The 19,935-nt window shown below is 42.2% G+C and overlaps 1 protein-coding gene across 5 annotated transcripts in view; it reads right to left on the bottom strand.

Annotated features, from left to right (window-relative positions):
• The window catches only part of ITCH (itchy E3 ubiquitin protein ligase), a 142,040-nt gene extending 138,878 nt beyond the window's left edge, over positions 1-3,162 (bottom strand). For 4 of the 5 annotated variants that reach the window (XM_078444136.2, XM_081795334.1, XM_078444138.2 and 1 more), the window contains exon 1: positions 3,041-3,162. The gene's annotated coding sequence lies outside the window, so the exon portion shown is untranslated. The remainder of the gene's footprint in view (positions 1-3,040) is intronic. The other variant, XM_078444137.2, reaches the window with a different exon arrangement.
• Between the last annotated feature and the right edge of the window lie 16,773 nt (positions 3,163-19,935).

Here is a 19,935-nt window from a genome sequence, read left to right as displayed (position 1 = left end):
TGGTGAGAAACAAGGAAGTGAAAAAAAAAAGCAGAAAACAAAAAAACCACAAACAGGTGACTACTTCCTATCAGTACTAACAACAAATGTCTTAAGTCAGAATAAATACAACAAAATTTACTTCTAGGCCAAAGTTCCTTGTCAAACTCTTACCTAAACAGTCAAGAGGCACAGGCTAGAAATACCCTTTTTCTTTCGGTCTAATACCAAAAGCTCTTTAGCAGCACACATTCATCTTGATAACACTGGAGAATAACAAACTAAGAGTTACAAACTCAGTTCTACTTCTAGCTCTAACTCTTAACTACTTTAGGTAAATTATTTAACCTGTTTTGGATTTTTTTTTTAAACAGAAAACTAATAGGTTGAACTAGTCTAAGGATGGCATATACCTGGCACATACATCTCCCACTAGATAACTGTGTCCACAGAAAGCATCACTAATCAATCATAACTCACTTTCCCAGAGAATACATATGACCCAAATCCTTCTCAATACCATGCTTCTGGCAGCTATTTCAAAGTTTGGTTGGTCCATAAACCAACATATATTTGCCACCATGGACTAAATAGTCCCTGCAATCTCTTCCAACTCTAAAATTCTAATACCAAGTTTCTGAGTGTGAGAGAAAAACACTTCAAACAATCTTAGATCAATAGTGTTGATAGTCATAAATTTCAGTCTAATCTCCAAGCTCCCCTCCAAACTGCACCCAATCTGGTTCTAACTTTTCAAAAGTGCTAATGAACAATACGTTCTCATACCATTAATATATATAACTTGGCAATGTTATTCAGATTTGCTAATGGGTTCTTTATACAGAACAAGAGTCTTTTACCCAGTCTGGACCTAAAAATTCCTCATCCAAAAATATGGCAACAATAATGCATTAGTAAATAACTAAATCCAATCCCTTGATCATCCCCACAGCCTCCCTCCAAAATCAAGCCTTTTCACCTCTCAGCTAGACTTCTGCAATAGCCATTTTCCATCCTTTTACTCTCATTACCAGAGCAATCTTTCTACAACACACGTACTGAGATCACTTTCCCGTTTAAAATCTGAATCCACTGCTAACATAAAATTCGAGTTTTTTAGCGTCATGCTTAGAACTTTTCATATGGTTACCTCCTTTTACCTTTCTGACCTCATGTCCCACAATGCTCTCCTTCCCCATCCCACTCCCTGAACCCTTTTTCTCCTACAATCTTCTGCATTTACACACAGCATTGTGTTTCCACTGTCCTATCCATCCTTTTCCCCACCCTTATCACACTCCTATTCATCATCTAAGACCCAACAGGACCAGGAGCAGTTCCCGTGACCTCCTGTGACCTCCTCGGCCAACCCCGGACAGAACTGGTCACTTCCTCTTCGGTCTCAAAGCTTTTTGAGAATTCCTTGGTAGGTCCACAGTACCGTTTGCCTCAGTGGTTCCCAAGATCAATGGAATTTCCTGAGGCATGTTTTAAAAAAAAAAAAAAAAAAATTCTTCAGGGCCAAAGCAGACCTACTAAATCAATCTCAGGAAAGGAGATCCTGGAATTCCTATTCTAATGGGCAAATTTGGGAACTACTGGTTTGTTTGTCTCTTCCAATAGATGAAAAGAATTTTTTAAAAAGAATTTAGAAATGATTCCCTCTAGAATACTGTGAAAAAGTATTTTGCACTTGTTTTTTATTTCATATCCTTTCTGACTTGATTCATATACTGAACATGAAGGAATTATTTTTGGACTCACACCCAAAAAACTTACATTCTCTGTTTAAAAACAGCAGTTGAATTTCCACCTTCATTTCTAATCTTAAGAATGAAGTAACTGTACCTCGAGTACATCTATGAATACACAGTGCAGGCTCTCAGCAATCTGCCATGAGAACTTTATTTCAACTGAGAAATCCTTAGCCGATTCTGAAGGTGGAAATACACTGCCTTTACACTTGCTTAAAATCGAATTATATTAGTAATAGATGTGGGAGACCCTAACTAAGTGCAATGATAAGTGGCTGGCACCAGTGCCTCATGAATTTTCAAAGAAAAAAAATCCCACTCTTCTGCCTCAACACTCACTCCCAAAAAGGTATACTGAAGCTGTAGAACCATGGCAGAAAACGTAACAAGATTAAGATACGCATACAACCAACAAACTAGTTGAGTTGTTACTGGGAAATCGTGAATTTCGGGTGGTTTGCGCGTTCACCTTGTTACACCTCTTTAGGCCCAAAGTCTACCTTCAGCGCACAAACCCTGTGTTTCTCTTTGAGTCGTGGCCCTGGACTGCGTCTGAACACTTGAGTTCCCCGCTTAGTTCCCCCTAAGTCACGTCCTCCTCACGTTTCGACCTTTAGAATACGTTCACAGCTACTTTTTTCTTTTCTCTGCTAAAGAAAAGGACACTCAAGGGGGAGGGCAGTGACAGCTCCCACGTCTGCAAAACTCGACGCCGGGAGGTGCCGACGGGGCGGCGGGCGCCGAAAAGGGCGCCGGGGCCGGGACCACCACGATGGGGGACAATGGAGGGAGGAGGGGAGTGGAAGAAAGAGGAGGCAGCCGCTATGCTGGGCCAGCCTCGCGACTAGGGGCTCCAAAAAGTCTCGGTAAGGCCAGCCGAGCGTCAGGTGGGCCCGGCCGCCGCCCCTCACAGGGCCACGTCGGCCGGAGCGGCCGCTGCCGCCGGGCCCGAGCGTAGGCCGGGCCGCGGGAGAGTGGCCCCTGGCGGGGCTGAGGGGCGCGAGGCCGGACCCTGCTGGCCCCGCCACGGCCCAGCCCTCTCACGACTTGACGCCAGCAAGGCGAGGGGCTCCCCCACGCCGCCGGCCAGACAGTGGCTCCTCCGCGCCTCCGGCCAACCCACCCCTCGGCCACTAGCCCGAGCTCCCCGCGCCCCCCACGGGCACCGGCTCCGTGAGAGAGCAGTGGTGGCTCTAAGGACCCCACCCGCGCGCCCGCACTCCTTCACCCCTGGTTCTCCTCGGACACTCTCATGCGGGCTACCCCCTCTACCCAGAACTGCCCCCAGTCCGCCCGCCGGTGTTTACCGGGACTCGGGGCGGCGACGACTCCTCAGTCCCTCGACTAAGATGGCAGCCGGTCCCGAGCCCCGACCACAGCGACTAGTGCGAGTTGGCGGCCAACGCGCAGGCGCTCCGGCTCGGCAGGGATGTGGACCACAGGCCCCAGAAGGCCTTGCGCACCGGCCAGAAGGGTTGGCAGGAGCTGCGGAGTGCAGCTACAGCGGAGTTTGCTCGCCTCTAGATGGGAGGGACTCTGGGATTGCTCCCAACCGCTCTAGGCGTTTTTCGGGTTTTGTTTTTTTTTTTTTTTTTTTTTTTTTTTTAAAGCACCCTCCTTCCCCCAACCGCTAAAGATTGTAGCTGTGATTTCCAAACGCCAGTGTATATCAGAATCACCTGAAGTGCTTGTTGAAACTTTGGGGTCCCACCCCCAAAGTTTCTCTTTCAGCAGATCTGGGACGGGATCTAATTACTTGCATTTCTAACTCTGGTGTGCTACTGGTGGGGAATCACACTTTGAAAAACACTGCATTATAGTTTAGTTCTTAAGAAAGTACACTGGGGAGTTACATTGAGTTTAAATGCTCCTTTTAACAGGGTGAGCTTAAGGATGATGAAAACATGTTACGGGTAAGTGGTGCCAACGTGGCAGGTGTTCTAAGAGCTGACCAATAAGCATCTTTAAACCTTCTAACAAATCTTTGAAGAAAGTACATTATTCTCACTTTACAGATGCATAAACCAAGTCACAAGCTGGGTACCAACCCAGGCAGTCTAGCTTCAGAGTCCATCCGCTTAACTTCTTCATGAGTTTGTGAGAATTAAAAGGCTGTGCAAGCAGATTCAGAGACCCAGCTAAATGCTTAGTAATTAGTGACCTTCGCTATTATTGTTTACCCTATTTCCTTCTAATGAAGATATTTTACCATCTGGAAAGTCACTTTTGTTTCTCAAAGTGTGTTCAAATCTTTATGTCAGTGTCTCCTGCAATGGACTTAGGAGAGTTTGTTAATGGTACAGATTCCGGGACCCTACCCCATTTAGAATCTCCAGGGCAGTGGTTCTCAAACTTCAGTGCCCATCAGAATCACTTGAAGGATTTGTTAAACCATAGATTGCAGGGCCCCACCCCCAGAATTTCTGGTTCAGTAGGTCTGGGGTCAGGCCTGAGAATTTGCATTTTTTAATTTTAGTTTATTTATGTATTTTGAGAAAGAGACAGAGAAAGTGAACAGGGAAGGGGAAGAGAAAAAGTGAGAGAATCCCAAGCAGCCTCCCCACTGTCAGTGCAGAGCCAGATGTGAGCTCGAACTCACAAACTGTGAGATCATGACCTGAACTGAAACCAAGAATCAGGCATTTAACCCACTGAGCCACCCAGGCATCTGAGAATTTGCATTTTTAACCACAGACCACACTTGAAGAATCACTGCTGTAGGACAGTGTTTTTCAACCTTTTTTAAATTATTATCTCTCTAAGGAATATTTTTAGACATTTTCCCCTAATTATCCCCATGAAATTTCAGTATCACAAATGTACTGTATATCTATTAATGTATCATATGTATACATGTGCTTTTACATAAGCAAGCAAAAAAATCTTCCTACCCACAACCAATTTTTGTCATATTAAGAATGTATGCTCTGGGGAATGTGAATTTTTAAACTAGTGCCCCAGGTGATTCTTAACACTAGACAAGTTTGAGAAAGCTAGTGTCCCTTTAAGGTCTGAGATTTTTCTATGACCATTATACAGAGAAGGAAATGAGTCTCAAGGAAATTAGATGACTGGTCCAAGATCACTCCATAGAGAACCAGGGATCCAATCAAAGTCCTCTGGCTCCAGATTCTGTCTGCATCTACAATTTTTAAAAGTATATAATGTTAGGCAAAACTAATCTGTGGTGTTTGAAGTCAGGATTATCCTTTGAGGAGAGGTAGCACCAGGGAGGAGACACAAGGGGGCTTCTCCAAGTTGGTGATAATGTTCTGTCTCTTGATCTAGGTGCTGGTTACACAAGTGTGCTCACTTTGTGAAAATTCATTGAGCTGTACACTTTTGGTTTGTGTATTTTTCTGTGTTTATATTGTATATCAATAAAAGTTTACTTAAAGCAAATGTGCTTTAAATATGTATCTTTTTTTCCCCAAAAATGGCTCTTTCTACTATACACCAAAGATTCTCCAACTTCAGGGTACATCAGAATCACCTGGAGGGCTTATTAAAACTCAGATTGCCAGGTATCAGCCCCAGAATTTCTGAGTCAGAAAGTTCTATTATCTAACCCAAAATTTGCATTTCTAACAAGTTTCCCGGTGATATTGATGCCCAGGGATCACATTTTGAGAACCAGTGGGCTATGCTATCCTATCTTCCTAATGCCAACAGGGTGGATTAGCTCTGATCTAGAAGCCGGTACCTAGCAGTAGTTAGTAATTTAGGCTTTTTCAAAGGCATATGGAACAAGAATCTAGTCCTGACTATCAACAATTTATGTTAGAGGTCTTAGGCAAGTCCTTTAACCTCAGTGTCCAAATCTCTAAATGGAAATAATAGATCCTACCTCCTAAGATGTGAAGATTCTGGGAAATCTACAGTAGGTAGTTGGTGATTCTCCAAGGAGAAGCTGATTTGGTGAGGGCAGAAAATCCCAGTCTGGCCATTTCCTCATCTCGTATGCCATGTGGCTCTGGTTCCCAGGTTCCCTGATCCAGAAATCAGTCTAGACCTGGTCAGAATGCAGACCCTGTAGTTGATAAAGCCTTGAACCACCTACACCCTCCTTCTGCCTTGGACACCCCGGTCAGCCTGGGACAAAACTCAACCACGCTGGGGTAGGGGTAGGAAGCCTGGAGGAGGTCGCTACCAGCAAGGGAAGGAGTTTCCAGGCCTCTGGGGAAAGAAGGAGGGGAGGAAGCAGGATGCAGAGCTGGAAGGAGTAGGAAGAGAAACCCCAGCAGCCCACATGCCGCCTGTCATTTACTGGCTTTCCCTACAGAACACTGAGTCATGTTGCTGTCCCCCTCTTCCCTGAAGCCACTCTGCATTCAACTGCCAAAGGCAGGAGAAGACTTGAAAAGTGGCAGAGCTGTGTGTTGAAGACACTAAATGAAGCCTCTGTGAGCCTGAGATCTGGATCCACTTAAGACGTCATGGCTCCCTCATTTGCCCTCTTTAAAAATGTTTCCTCATAGCCCCTGGCTGCCTCAGTCAGTAGAGCATGTGCCTCTTGATCTGGGGGTTGTAAGATCGAGTCCCATGTTGGGTGTAGCAATTACTTAAAAATAAAATCTTTAGGGGTTGGCTCAGTCAGTCTTCTGAGTGTGTGACTCTTGATCTTGGGGTCATGAGTTTGAGCCCCATGTTGGGGGTAGAGATTTTTAAAATAAATATTAAAATTAATTAATTAATTAATTAATTAATAAGTGTGCCTAGGTGGCTCAATCAGTAAGCATCTGACTTCAGCTCAGGTCATGATCTCAGGGTTCATGATTTCAAGCCCCACATCTGTTGAGCTTGAGCCCTGCTTCAGGTAAGCCCTGCTTCTCTCTCTCTCATTCTCTCTCTCTCTTTCTGCCCCTTACTCACTTGTGTACTCTCTCTCTCTCTCTCTCTCTCTCAAAATTAAATAAATAAAATCTTTAAAAAAAAAAAAAAAGGCTAGGGGCGCCTGAGTGGCTCAGTCGGTTGGGCGGCCGACTTCGGCTCAGGTCATGATCTCACGGTCCGTGAGTTCGAGCCCCGCGTCGGGCTCTGTGCTGACAGCTCAGAGCCTGGAGCCTGTTTCAGATTCTGTGTCTCCCTCTCTCTGACCCTCCCCCGTTCATGCTCTGTCTCTCTCTGTCTCAAAAATAAATAAACGTTAAAAAAAAAAAAAGCTGTTTCCTCATCTGCAAAATGAGGTACACTAGTTCTGTCCCTAGTCACCTTAGTCACTTCCTCCCAAGTAGGGTTGCCAGATTTAGAAAATAAAAATTTAGGATGCTCAATTAAATTTGAATTTCAGATAAACAGCGAGTAACTTTTTAGCATTAATATGTGACAAGTATTGGTTGTAACATAGTTATGCTAAAATTATTTTCATTGTCTAAAATTCAAATTTGGGGTGCCTGGGTGGATGCTCAGTTGGTTGAGTCTGATATTGGCTCAGGTCATAAGCTCACAGTTTGTGGGATTGAGACCTGTATCAGGCTCTGCGCTGACAGCATGGAGCCTGCTTGGGATCCTCTCTCTCTGCCCTTCCCCCGCTTGCATTCACCTGTGCGCACACATGCCCACAGTAGCTCTCTCTCAAAATAAGTGAACTTTAAAATAAAATAAAATTCAGATTTTACTGGACATCTCCATTTTATCTGGAAATGCCTATTTCCAGGGCCTTATACACTTTCTCCATTAGGGGTAGTAAACTTAAATTCCTCTAAGGGCCAGTAAGGTAAGATGAAAAATAACAGCCAATGTTTACTTTCTACATTGTAATTACCAAATGGAGTCCCAAGTGTTTTACATGCACTATCTCACTGAATACTCCCAGCAACCTAGGTTGGGTGCTCAGTTTCCAAATCTATAAAATGGGAGTAGTAACATACCCTATCTTGTGGGTCATTATGAGGATTAAATGAGTAATGAGTATGTAAAACACTTGGAACAGTGCCAAGCAGGCACATAGCAAGCACTCAATAAGCAATAGCTATAATTTTTTCCATTATGGAGACTGGGAAACTGAGTCTCAAGGACACAAAGTAACCAGCACGTGGTCACACATCTAGCAAGTAGCAGAGCCAGGATTTGAAGTTAAGCCTACAACACTGGCAACCAGTTTAAAGTGTTTAAAACTTTGTGTGTTCCATCAACAAGAAAATGGATAAACTGCGTTTAGACATTTATGGCAATGGAATACTACTAGGAAATTAAAGAATTACACAAAATAGATGTCTCAGACATCATGCAAAAAGAAAGAAGCCTTATATAAAAGAGTGTACAATTTATAATTCTATTTGTACAATATTCTAGAATAGGTAAAACCTAATCAATGGTGAAAAAATCACAATAGTGGTTGCTTCTGGCAGGAGGGAATTTTTGGAGGTGTTGAAAATGTTCTCTCAGTACCTTGTTAGGGGTGTGGATTCCACGGTTGTATGCATTTGTCACAATTTAGTAGATGGTATACTTGAGATCTATGCATATCACTGTACGTAAAATTAACCTAAAAACAAAGGCAAATATTGAGCTCTAACAATAGGCATGTTGAAATGTGTAGAGGTAGAATGAACTCTGCAGCTTCTTTGAATCGCATCAAAGAGTAAGATAGATGGATGGAGGGCTAGATGAATAAATAAATACAAGACAAAGCAAATATAGCAAGCTGTTAACAACCATAGAATCTAGGTGGTGGATAGATGGATGTTCACTGCACAATTCGTTCAACTGTTCTATATGTTTGAAAATTTTCATAATAGGAGCATCTGGGTGGCTCAGTCGGTTAAAAACCCCTGACTCTTGATCTCAGCTCAGGTCATGATCTCACAGTTTGTGAATTCAAGCCCAGCGTCAGGCTCTGTGTTGGCAGAGTGGAGCCTGCTTGGGATTCTGTCTCTCCCTCTTTCTACACCTCCCCACCCCTTGCTCTCTCTTCAAAATAAATAAACTTAAAAACAAAAAGGAAAATTTTCATAATAAAATGGTGTGGGGGAAAATTCTGTACAAACAAAATGCAGTCCACCTTCAGGGCTAGATATGTAACCCTTGATTCATTCCCAGGCATCTCTATCTCCCACTTGTTCCTCTTTTTTTTTTTTTTTTCTTTCTTACATCGGCTCCATGTCCAATTTGGAGCTTGAACTCACAACCCTGAGATCAAGAGTCACATGCTCTACTGACTGAGCCAGCCAGGCAGCCCTGTTTGTTTCTTTTGAACTACAAACTGGCATGATTTTATTTCCAAAATTCCTCTCTCATCACTTCTATACCAATATTCCTCTTAATTGTGTTCCAGTCCCCTCCCTACTATTTACTTGCTGTATTTCTTGGGATCTCTGGGCCTCTGCTGACATCTGAAAACTGGGGTCACATGTCTATTTTATCAAAAGGCAGCAGACTGGACCATTTAATCTCTCTTCCCAACCATAAGTTCTTCAAGGACAAAGCCATGGTTTTATCCATCCCTGTATTTCCTCTGTCATATAATAACATCTTAAGGATGCTCAGGAACTGCTTGGAAGAAAATTAATTTGTCAATTGTTAAAGGAGACAGAGACATACTGAGTGCCCACTGTGTGTCCTGAACTAGATATGCCAATATTCATCCCCAATGAGGTAGAAGGCATTGTGATTACTAATTTTATAGAGGTGGAAACAGAGGTCAGAATGCATAGAGAATGCAAGAAACAGACCTGATATTTCAACCTAGGACTGTGTCTTTCATCTACTTGACAACTGTCTCATCTTGAATCAATGTAAAAAAGAGACTCTGTGCTTCTCTGTCCTTCAGATTTTCCATACTGAATATAGAAGTGGAGAAAAAGTTATAAAAATAAATGCCCATAAGGAGCTCCGAGCACCTCCTCCTGCAATTTTGGGAGAACTGACATTCAGATGAGTGATTGCAGGACTAAAGAACAACATTGGGTAATAAACAGCATGTCAGAGCTTCTACTCCTATTTATTATCCCCAGTTCTCTCTTTTCTTGTTCTCCTCCTAGTAAAGCCCTACTGACCTATGTCTACAGATTGCAGATCAGAATTATTTCTTGCCTATAGTACTCACTAGAAATGTCTATCTTAAACCAGAAGTTATATCTTTTTCAAAAAATTAAAGTCATGCATACAATTCCTCAGGCAAAGACAGAGTCAGGCAACAAGCATCCAGGTCACCTTATGCAAGCTGGAAAGTATCAGACCAGAAACAATCCTGGGAATGTTAGAACTCAGCCTTCATTGATGCAAACTCCTGGCAAAGGTTGCAATTAGATATATGGGGAGTGTGACTGTTTTCAGTCCTTGAGAACCTTCTAAAGTTGGAGGAAAGGAAGGGAGGTCCCACAGGTCCAGTCACCTGTGTTTCGTGGTAATATATGGTAATATATGCTGAAACAATATATAGCTAATACATTGAGCTAATATATTTCACAATAGTGCTTAGGATGTGGCTGAAGTAGAAATTTAGCAAAGTAAAGCTATGAGATGCTATGCTTTCTTTTTTTTAAGTTTATTTATTTATTTTGAGAGAGAGAGTGAGTGTGAAGGAGGGGCAGAGAGAGAGAATCCCAAGCAGGCTCTGCACCAATTTGGGGCTCGAACTCACAAACCGTGAGATCATGACCTGAGCCAAAATCAAGAGTCAGATGCTTAACTGACTGAGCCACCCAGGTGCCCTGAGTTGCTATGTTTTCATTATTAGACTTGCTTATAAAAAAAAAGTTTGATATCTCAGTTGTGATAGCAAGGGTGTGAGAAAACAGCCATGTTCACTGCTGGTTAGCATGATGCCAGTTGTGTTTTAGGAAGACAATTTGGCCATATCTATAGAAATTAGAAATACATATGTCAGGATATCCATATGTAAAAAGATGAACTTATACCCCTATTTTACACCATACACAAAAAATAACTCAAATGGATCAGAAACCTAAAAAGAAGAGTCAAACAATAAGACTCTTAGAAGACACTGGAGAAAAATCTTCCAGATCTTGGGTTAGGAAAACATTTCTTAGATATGACACAACAGCATTTATCTATGCAAAATTTTTGATATACTAGACCATCAAAATTCAAAATTTTTGTTTCAAAAGGCACCATTAATGAATTGTTCAATTTTTTTTTACTATTATTATGTTTAATGTTTATTTATTTTTGAGAGAGAGAGAGAGACAGAGCATGAATGGGGGAGGGTCAGAGAGAGAGGGAGACACAGAATCTGAAGCAGGCTCCAGGCTCTGGGCTGTCAGCACAGAGCCCGACATGGGGCTCGAACCCAGGAACTTTGAGATCATGACCTGAGCTGAAGTCGGACGCTTAACGGACTGAGCCACCCAGGCGCCCCTCAATTTTATTTTTTTAAGATTAATTGATTGGGGCGCCTGGGTGGCTCCGTCGGTTAAGCGTCGGACTTCGGCTCAGGTCATGATCTCATGGTCCATGGGTTCGACTCCCCGTGTCGGGCTCTGTGCTGTCAGCCCAGAGCCTGGAGCTTGCTTCGGATTCTACGTCTCCTTCTCTCTCTGCCCCTCCCCACTCATGCTCTTTCTCTATCAAAAATGAATAAACGTTAAAAAAAAATTCAAAAAAAATTGATTGATTGACTGATACATGTAATCTCTACACCCAACATGGAGCTTGAGCTCATGACCCCAAGATCAAGAGTTGTATGTTCTTCCAACTGCACCAACCAAGCATCTTGTTTAATGTTAAATGGGTGATTTTATGTTTTGTGAATTTTGCCTCAATAAATTTTTTTAAAGATACCATTAAAAAACATTAAAAATTTTTTTACTTAAAAAAAGGCCGGGGGGGGGGGGCGGGTTGTGCACCTGGGTGGCTCACTTGGTTAAGTGCCTAACTTTGGCTCAGGTCATGATCTGCAGTTTGTGGGTTTGAGCCCTGCATTGGGCTCTTTGCTGACAGCTCAGAGCCTGGAGCCTGCTTTGGATTCTGTATCTCCTTCTCTCTCTGCCCTTTACCTGCTCACACTATGCGTGTCTCTCAAAGATAAATAAACATTTTTTAAAAAATTATTTTTCAAAGATACTGTGAAGAAAATGAAAGATAGGGGTTCCTGGCTGGCTCAGTCGGTAGAGTGTATGACTCAAGATCTCAGGATCAGGAATTCAAGCCCCACATCAGGTGTGGAGCCTACTCAAAAAAATAAATATAAGGGGTGCCTGGGTGGCTCAGTCAGTAGACTGTGCGACTCTTGATCTCGGGGTTGGGGGTTCAAGCCCACGTTGGATGTAGAGATTACTTTAAAAAATTAAATTTTGGGGCGCCTGGGTGGCTCAGTCAGTTAAGCTTCCGACTTCGGCTCAGGTCACAATCTCGAGGTCCGTGAGTTCCAGCCCCGCGTGGGGCTCTGTGTTGACTGCTCAGAGCCTGGAGCCTGTTTCAGATTCTGTGTCTCCCTCTCTCTCTGACCCTCCCCCGTTCATGCTCTGTCTCTCTCTGTCTCAAAAATAAATAAACGTTAAAAAAAAAAATTAAAAAAAAATCACTTTTAAAAAATTAAATCTTGAAAAAAAATTAATAAAATAGAAGTGCCTGGATCGCTTCGGCGGTTAAGTGTCTGACTTCAGCTCAGGTCATAATCTCATGGTTCTTGAGTTCGAGCCCTGCATCAGGCTCTCTGCTGTCAGTACAGATCCCACTTCAGATCCTCTCTTCTCCTCTCTCTCTGTACCTCCCCCACTCATGCTCTCTCTCTCAAAAAAAAATTATAAAAATAGGTCAACACTCTCTTTAAAAAAAAGAAAAAAGAAAAGAAAAAATGAAAGATAAGCTACAGACTGGGAGAAAATATTTCTCAGAATACATAAATAATAAAGGATTTGTATCCAGAATATACAAAGAACTCTCAAAACTCAATAATAAGATAAACAACCCCATTAAAAAATGAGCATTTTAGGGGGTGCCTGGGTAGCTCAGTCGCTTGAGAGTCAGACTTTGGCTCAGGTCACGATCTCTCCGTTTGTGAGTTTGAGCCTTGCATCGGGCTTCCTGCTGTCAGCACAGAGTCCACTTTGGATCCTCTCTCTCTCTCTCTCACTCTCTCTTTCTCAAAAATAAATAAAACATTTTTTAAAATGAGCATTTTTACCAGTTCACCAAAGAAGCTACAGGATTGACTAATAAGCACATGAAAAGATTCTCAACATCATTAGTCATTAGTGAAATGCAAATTAAAACCACAATGACATACCATTTTACACCCACTAGAATGGTTATAAGAATAATAATAATAATAATGAAAAAACAAACCATGACAAACAGTGGCAAGAATGTGGAGAAACAGGAAGTCTCATGCATTGCTGGTAGGGATGTAAAATGGTACAGACACTTTGGAAAACAGTTTCTTAGTTTCTTAAAAAGTTAAATATAAATTTATCACATGACCCAACAATTCCACTTCTAGGTATCTACCCAAGAAAAATGAAAATATATGAACACCTGTGACTTGCATGTAAATGTTCACAGGAGCATTATTCATAATAGCTAAAAAGTGAAAATAAAAAGAAACAATTCAAATGTCCATTAATCGGTGAATAAATAAAAACAAATGTTATAGCCATACAATGGAACACTATTCAGTCATAAAAAGGAATAACTTATTGATACATGCCATGCTATGTCATGAATGAACCTCAAAACATTAAGCTAAATGAAAAACCCTGCACACAGGAGATCACATCTTATATGCCTCCATGGTAAGTACATGAAATGTCCAGAAAAAAGCAAATCTACAGAAACAGAGAGCAGATAAGTGATTGCCTGGGTTGGGGTATTAGAATGGAAATTAATTGTAAATGCCCATGAGGGATCTTACTGGAGTGATGAAAATATTCTAAAAAGAAATTATGATGATGGTTGCACAGTTCAATAAATTTGCTACAAATCATTGAACTGTACCTTTAAAATGGGTGAATTTTACGGCATGTTAATTATACGTCTTTAAAGTTGTTTTAAAAACCACATATGCAAAAACAAAAACAAAAACAAAACACACACACACAAAACCCCACATATGCCAGTTGCTCCAGCAGATACATCTCTAGGAATTACAGATAAATATGCAATGAGCAAAATAGCAGCTGAATCTTGTTATTTATCTCAACATTGTTTGTACTAGGAAAAAACTGGAAAAAAGGTCCATCATTAGGGGATGAGATAAATCATGGTAATGGAAAACTCTGCAACCTTAAAAAAAAAAGCAAGGGAGATCTATATACACTGATAGGAAATAGACTCCAACTTATTTTATTTAGGATATAAAGTCTAAACGTTTGGTAAAAAAAAAAAAAAAAAAAAAAAAAAGTAAAAATAAAAATAAGTAGACTATCCATTTGCTTGTATTTGCATAGAGTATCTCTGGAAGACACAAAGGAAATTAATAAAGAGGACATCTCTTAAAGGAATTGGGTGGCTAGGGGATAAGGGTGGGAGGAAAACATTTGCCTTCTATACCTTTTCATACTTTTGAATAGTGTATCAAATACTTATATTAGCTATTTGAAAAATAGAACTTTTGAAAATAACTAAAATTTTTTTTAAAAAGTGAGTTGATTTGGGGGCATCTGGGTGGCTCAGTCGGTTAAGCATCCAACTTTGGTTCAGGTCATGATTTCACGGTCCATGTGTTCGAGCCCCTCATTGGGCTCTGTGCTGACAGCTCCAAGCCAGGAGCCTGCTTCCGATTCTGTGTCTCCCTCTCTCTCTCTACCCCTTGCTCACTCGCACTCTGTCTCTCTCTCTCAAAAATAAACATTTAAAAAAATTCTTTAAGTGAGTTGATTTAAAGAAAATATGAATAAGTCACGTTGCAGAGTGTATGCAAAGGACAAACCACTAAGGCGGCATGATGACAAGTGCAGCTGGGAGCCAACTCAAGGCCATCCATCAGGGTGGCCAGCCTAAGCCTGCCTACCTGGTGGCTCCACACCCAGCTCTGCCCGCCCCAGTGTTGGAGAGGGACGGGGGCTGGGCCCCTGAACCTTGTGCCTTTCAAACATTGCCCAACATAATGGATGTGGAAAGGAGCTATCAGGAACCTGTGGCTGCTGCCTGAGAGGGTAAGAATGAGCTCATGTCCCAAACACAGAGCTTCTGGATACCAAGCTTCATCACAATCCTGCTGCCACCAGGGAGGCCACCTGGGTCTTTTGGACACCCTGGCAATCCCAGAGAGTAGAAAGAGGAAGGACTTTTCTTCCACTCTTCCATAGCCAAGATGCAGAACTTAGGATGTGGAATCAATCCTGGTCCTGCTGCTTATTTGCTGTGTGACCTCGGGAAAGTCACCTAACTTCTCTGAACCTCAGTTTCCACAGTTGTAAACATGGAGATGATCCTTTTAGAAATACGGATAGATGAAATAAAGCAACACACAAAGGAAAGTAAGAGAACAACCCAAATGTTATCAATAAGAAAATGAATAAAATAAATTATGGCATAGTCATACAATGAAATACATATAACAATAAAAAGTACAAACTACCACAACATGGGAAAAATAGATGAATTTGCACAAACATAATGATAAACGAAAGAAGCTAAATAGGGGCACCTGGGTGGCTCAGTAGGTTAAGTGTCTGACTCTTGATTTTGGCTCAGGTCATGATCTCACGGTTCATGAGACTGAGCCCCACCTAGGGCTCTGTGCTTATAGTGTGGAGCCTGCTTGGTATTCTCTCTGTCCCTCTCTCTCTGCCCCTCTTCTGCTTGTGTGCACTCTCTCTCTCTCAAAATAAATAAATAAACATGAAAGAAAGAAAGAAAGAAAGAAAGAAAGCAAGGGACACCTGTGTGGCTCAGTCAGTTAAGCATCCGACTTTGGCTCAGGTCATCTCACCATTCCTGGGCTCAAGCCCTGCATTGGGCTGTACTGACAGCTCAGAACCTGGAGCCTGCTTTAGATTCTGTGTCTCCCTCTCTCTCTGCCCCTCCCCTCCTCATGCTCTTTCTCTCTCAAAAATAAAACATTTAGAAAAATTAAAAGAGAAAGAAAGAAGCTAAAAAAAAAGAACATACACCCATAAAAAGTACACTTGTATACATTTTCTTTTAATATTTAAGAACAGGCAAAACAAACATAAGGGAATAGAGGCAAGAACACTGGTTTCTCTGGAGCATCAGGAATTAGCTGGCAGGGGTCATGAGGGGGTCATGCCCTCTTGTGGGGCATAGGTAATATTCTGTATATTGATCTGGTTCCATAAAAACCTATACACACATACAAATTTGAATTGTACACTTGGTATTTATGCACTTCACTACATGTATAACTCAAAAGAAATTTTTGAGAATAAAAAAGAGGGAATGATGAACACAGTGTTCAAGAGGATGGTTACGTGGTCCAGGAAAGGGCCGGGTGTGGAAGAGGGCAAACGGTTGTGAGGTTCTGCATTTTATTTGGGGATGGTGGATTCACAAGCACCTATACAATTACTTTAAAACATTGATTAAATAACTCAAAAATACTTTCAAAATAATACAAATAATACACATACCTGATAGAGTTGCCATGGAGCGTGTCAATCAGAAATCTTAGTTGCAAAAAAAAGAAAAATGAAAAGAAAAGAAATCTTAGTTGCAAATAAAAGAAACCAACTCGCTCCAGTTTGTTTAGGAAAGAAATTCAATAAAGGATGTTGGGTAGCTCATAGAATGTCCATGAGAGCCAGAGCACCAGTCTTGGGGACGGTGTACGATTAGGAACGACTCCTGAAATCACCCCGAGATTTCAGGCCAGGAGACATGCCAGGATCACTATTGTGGGGATGGATACTACAGCTTGCTTTGCCAGCCCTGAGCTCTGGATGCTCCCAATAGCTACCACCCTTACTTCTTTGTGCCTCATTTGTGAAATAGAATCAATATTTTATATATGTGTGTGTGAGTGTATGGATTTAGTTTATCTATATTTAATATGTGTATGTTAGGACATGTACATGAAATCACGTGCATAGAATGCTAGGCCAGATGCCAGGCACCCTTTAAGTACCTACTCAATTAGGGTTAGCAATGGTAAGGTCATGTGGCAGCTGACAGGACTTGTTTTGGAACACAGGAAAGACACCCCAAAGCTTCCAAGGAATTCTTGCAGGAGATGTGACAGCAAATGCCAGCCTGCTTTGGCTGATGGGGGTCAGGAAACATGCAATTCTTCTTAAAAGTTATTTTAATAAAAATGCGTTATACTATGAGGCCCGTGATTTCATTTAACTTTCATAATTCACAAAGGACAAGGACTGTGAGAGCTAACCATTCTCAGGATTGTCTCCAGCGCTGCAACTTCCTGCCTGTGTGGTCACAGACAAGTGACTTTACCTCTCTGAGCCTTTGTGTTCTCATCTGTAAAATGGATAAAATAATTAGATGTCGTGAGGCCCAAATGAGAAAGGACGTATGCCAAGTTTGGCACGGAGTGGGTGCTTGTTAAAGGTAACAGAAGTAGGTGCTCTTATTTTCATTATTGCTATCATTTCTCTTATAGTCCATGTCAGAAGAAGGCCTAGTCATGGGACAAGGTGTGGCATGAATAGCAAAATCTGGAGCTATTGACTCAGCCTTCCAGGGTAGAACAGGTTCTGGAACAGAGTCAGCTAAAGGGGAAGAGAAAAAGTCCATGACAGGGAACATAATGCAGGATTCAGAGATGATGGGGCAGGTGGCTGGGGTAAGCCAGCAGTGCCTGGCAGAGGCCAGCCCTGCAGGAGAGGAGACAAAAGCACTTAGGACCCCCAGCCTCAGAGGCTGAACTCGCTGATTCAACAGAGTAGAGGTTTGACCCAGGCTCCAAGGTTAGGCAGAACTGGCCTCAAATTTCAGCTCCACTGTCAACATCACTGTGTGACCTTAAGAATGCTCCTTGAGGCGCCTGGGTGGCTCAGTCAGTTTAGCATCTGACTTCAGCTCAGGTCATGATCTCATAGTTTGTGTGTTCGAGCCCCACATCAAGCTCTGCACTGATGGTATGGAGCCTGCTTCAGATCCTCTGTCCCCATTTCTCTCTGCCCATCCCCCATTCACACATATATGTGTCTGCATGTGTGTGTGTGCTCTCTCTCAAAAATAAACATTAAAAAACAATAATAAAGAATGCTCCTCACCACCTCTAAATTCCATTTCCTCCCCTACAGAAAGACTAGTTGTTTTACTTCTCACCTCTACTCCTGACAGCCTTCTGGGATGATTGGTTCAACATCACAGCCTTCCTTGGCCTCCTCACCTCCAATGACCTTGGTCTTCCAGGGTCATACCTGAACACCAAGTCTGAACCCTTGATTTGCCTCTACCACCTCCTCTCCTTTCTTCTGTAGAGGCCAATGGCAGACCACCCAAAACATACCACAATGACGTACTGATTATTTTGAATTGAAGCTACTTGGGAAGAGACCAGTGCAAGGACACTCAGACCCTCCTCTGTCCTGTTGAAATCTGGAAACAAATCTCCCATATGAAAAAAAAAAACAACTCTCCCGGGGTGCCTGGGTGGCTCAGTCAGTTAAGTGCTGACTTTGGCTCAGATCATGATCTTGTGATCCATGAGTTCCAGCCCCGCATCTGGCTCTGTGCTGACAGCTCGGATCCTGGAGCCTACTTTGGATCCTGTGTCTCTCTCTCTCTCTCTCTGCCCCTCCCCCACTTGTGCTCACTCTCTCTTTCTCTCTCTCTCTCTCTCTCTGTCACAAAAATAAACATTAAAAAAAAAGAAAGAAAGAAAGGAACTCTCCCTGTACTAGGGAGTAAAAAGACATCCTTATCACCAGAGATAGGAACTTTAAAGCCCAGAAAGCTATAGAAATAAGCCTTTATACTTTTTTACTAATCTACTACCTCAGCACAAATTCCACTTAGAATTCCTTACTAATTAAAGCTCCCAAACATCTGTTTTCTTTATCCTGTCAATTCCTTACAAACTTACAGTTTGCAAAGGAGCAATTTGTCTAAATTGTATAAAAACTGCATGTGGTGGTCATTTGTTCAGGTCTCAATTTCATCATCGGGCTTCCATGTGCACGTAATAAAACTTTGGGGCTTTTTCCTACTAATCTGTCTAATGTAAATTTACGTCTTAGTTCAGGTGGAAGATCCTGAAGGGTAGAGGAAGAGTTTTTCCTTCCCTACACATCATTGACCTCACTGAGACCACAAATTCAGTGGCCCTGATACACTGTTCACACATCCCCTCTGCTTCCATGTGCCTTCCATGGATTCTCTGCTCTGTCACTGTGGTCAACTCCTTGCCCCATCCTCCTCTGGGTAATTCCCAACCCAGAATGAGCCCCATCATCTGTCTGCCTTCTCTGGCAGCCATGTTGAATACAGCTGGAGAAAACCATACATCTTGGCTTTGTTTTACTTTTGATTCAAGTACATAAATTGCAGTGGGGTCTCAGCCTTACAGGATAACACCTTTGGCTCACTCTATCAGACAACTGTTTCATACATTCTCCTCTCCTTCAAACCTCTCTCAAGAACTCTCTCCACTTTCAGCTGGCAATGTTGTCTTAAGTTCCTTGAAGAAATGGAAGACAAGAGAACTTCTTTACTTTCCCATCTGTGTCAAATGAAGAGATATCTCTCGCCCTATGTAAAACCATCTCCTCCATTGATGCTCTGGGTCTCAGGGTCTCAGTCCCTTTCATCCTCTCAATTCTACTCTCTTTTCTGCTTCGCTAGTTTCTCCCTCTCTATTGGTTTATTCTGTCCGCAAACAAACATGTTTTGGATCCTATCATATCAAAAAATAAGTAAGCAACTCTCCTTTGATTCTGCATCCCCTTTATCTGTATTTCTATCCTCTGTTCCCTTTCATAGCCAGACTTCTTCAAAAAACAAACTCAATTCGGTGTCTCTGCTTTCTCCCTCCACATCTACTCTTTACCATACTCCAGTCTAGCTTTTGTCCCCGTTTTTCCACTGAAATTGCTTTTTTTTAAAATCTTTTATTTTTGAGAGAGAGAGAGAGAGAGAGAGAGAGCAGGGGAGGAACAGAGAGAGAGGGAGACATAGAATCTGAAGCAGGCTCCAGGCTCTGAGCTGTAAGCACAGAGCCCGACATGGGGCCTGAACTCACAAACTGCGAGTTCATGACCTGAGCTGAAGTTGGACGCTTAACCAACTGAGCCACCCAGGTGCCCCTGAAATTGCTTTAAAAAAAAAAAAATTTTAAGTTTATTTATTTTGAGAGGGCCAGAGAGAGTGCAAGCAG

The sequence above is a fragment of the Panthera onca genome, chromosome A3, assembly GCF_046562875.1.
Source record: "Panthera onca isolate mPanOnc1 chromosome A3, mPanOnc1 haplotype 2, whole genome shotgun sequence".
Lineage (NCBI taxonomy): Eukaryota > Metazoa > Chordata > Mammalia > Carnivora > Felidae > Panthera > Panthera onca.
The sequence above is the reverse complement of the archived record's forward strand: the minus strand, read 5'-3'. Positions and strand labels throughout refer to the sequence as shown.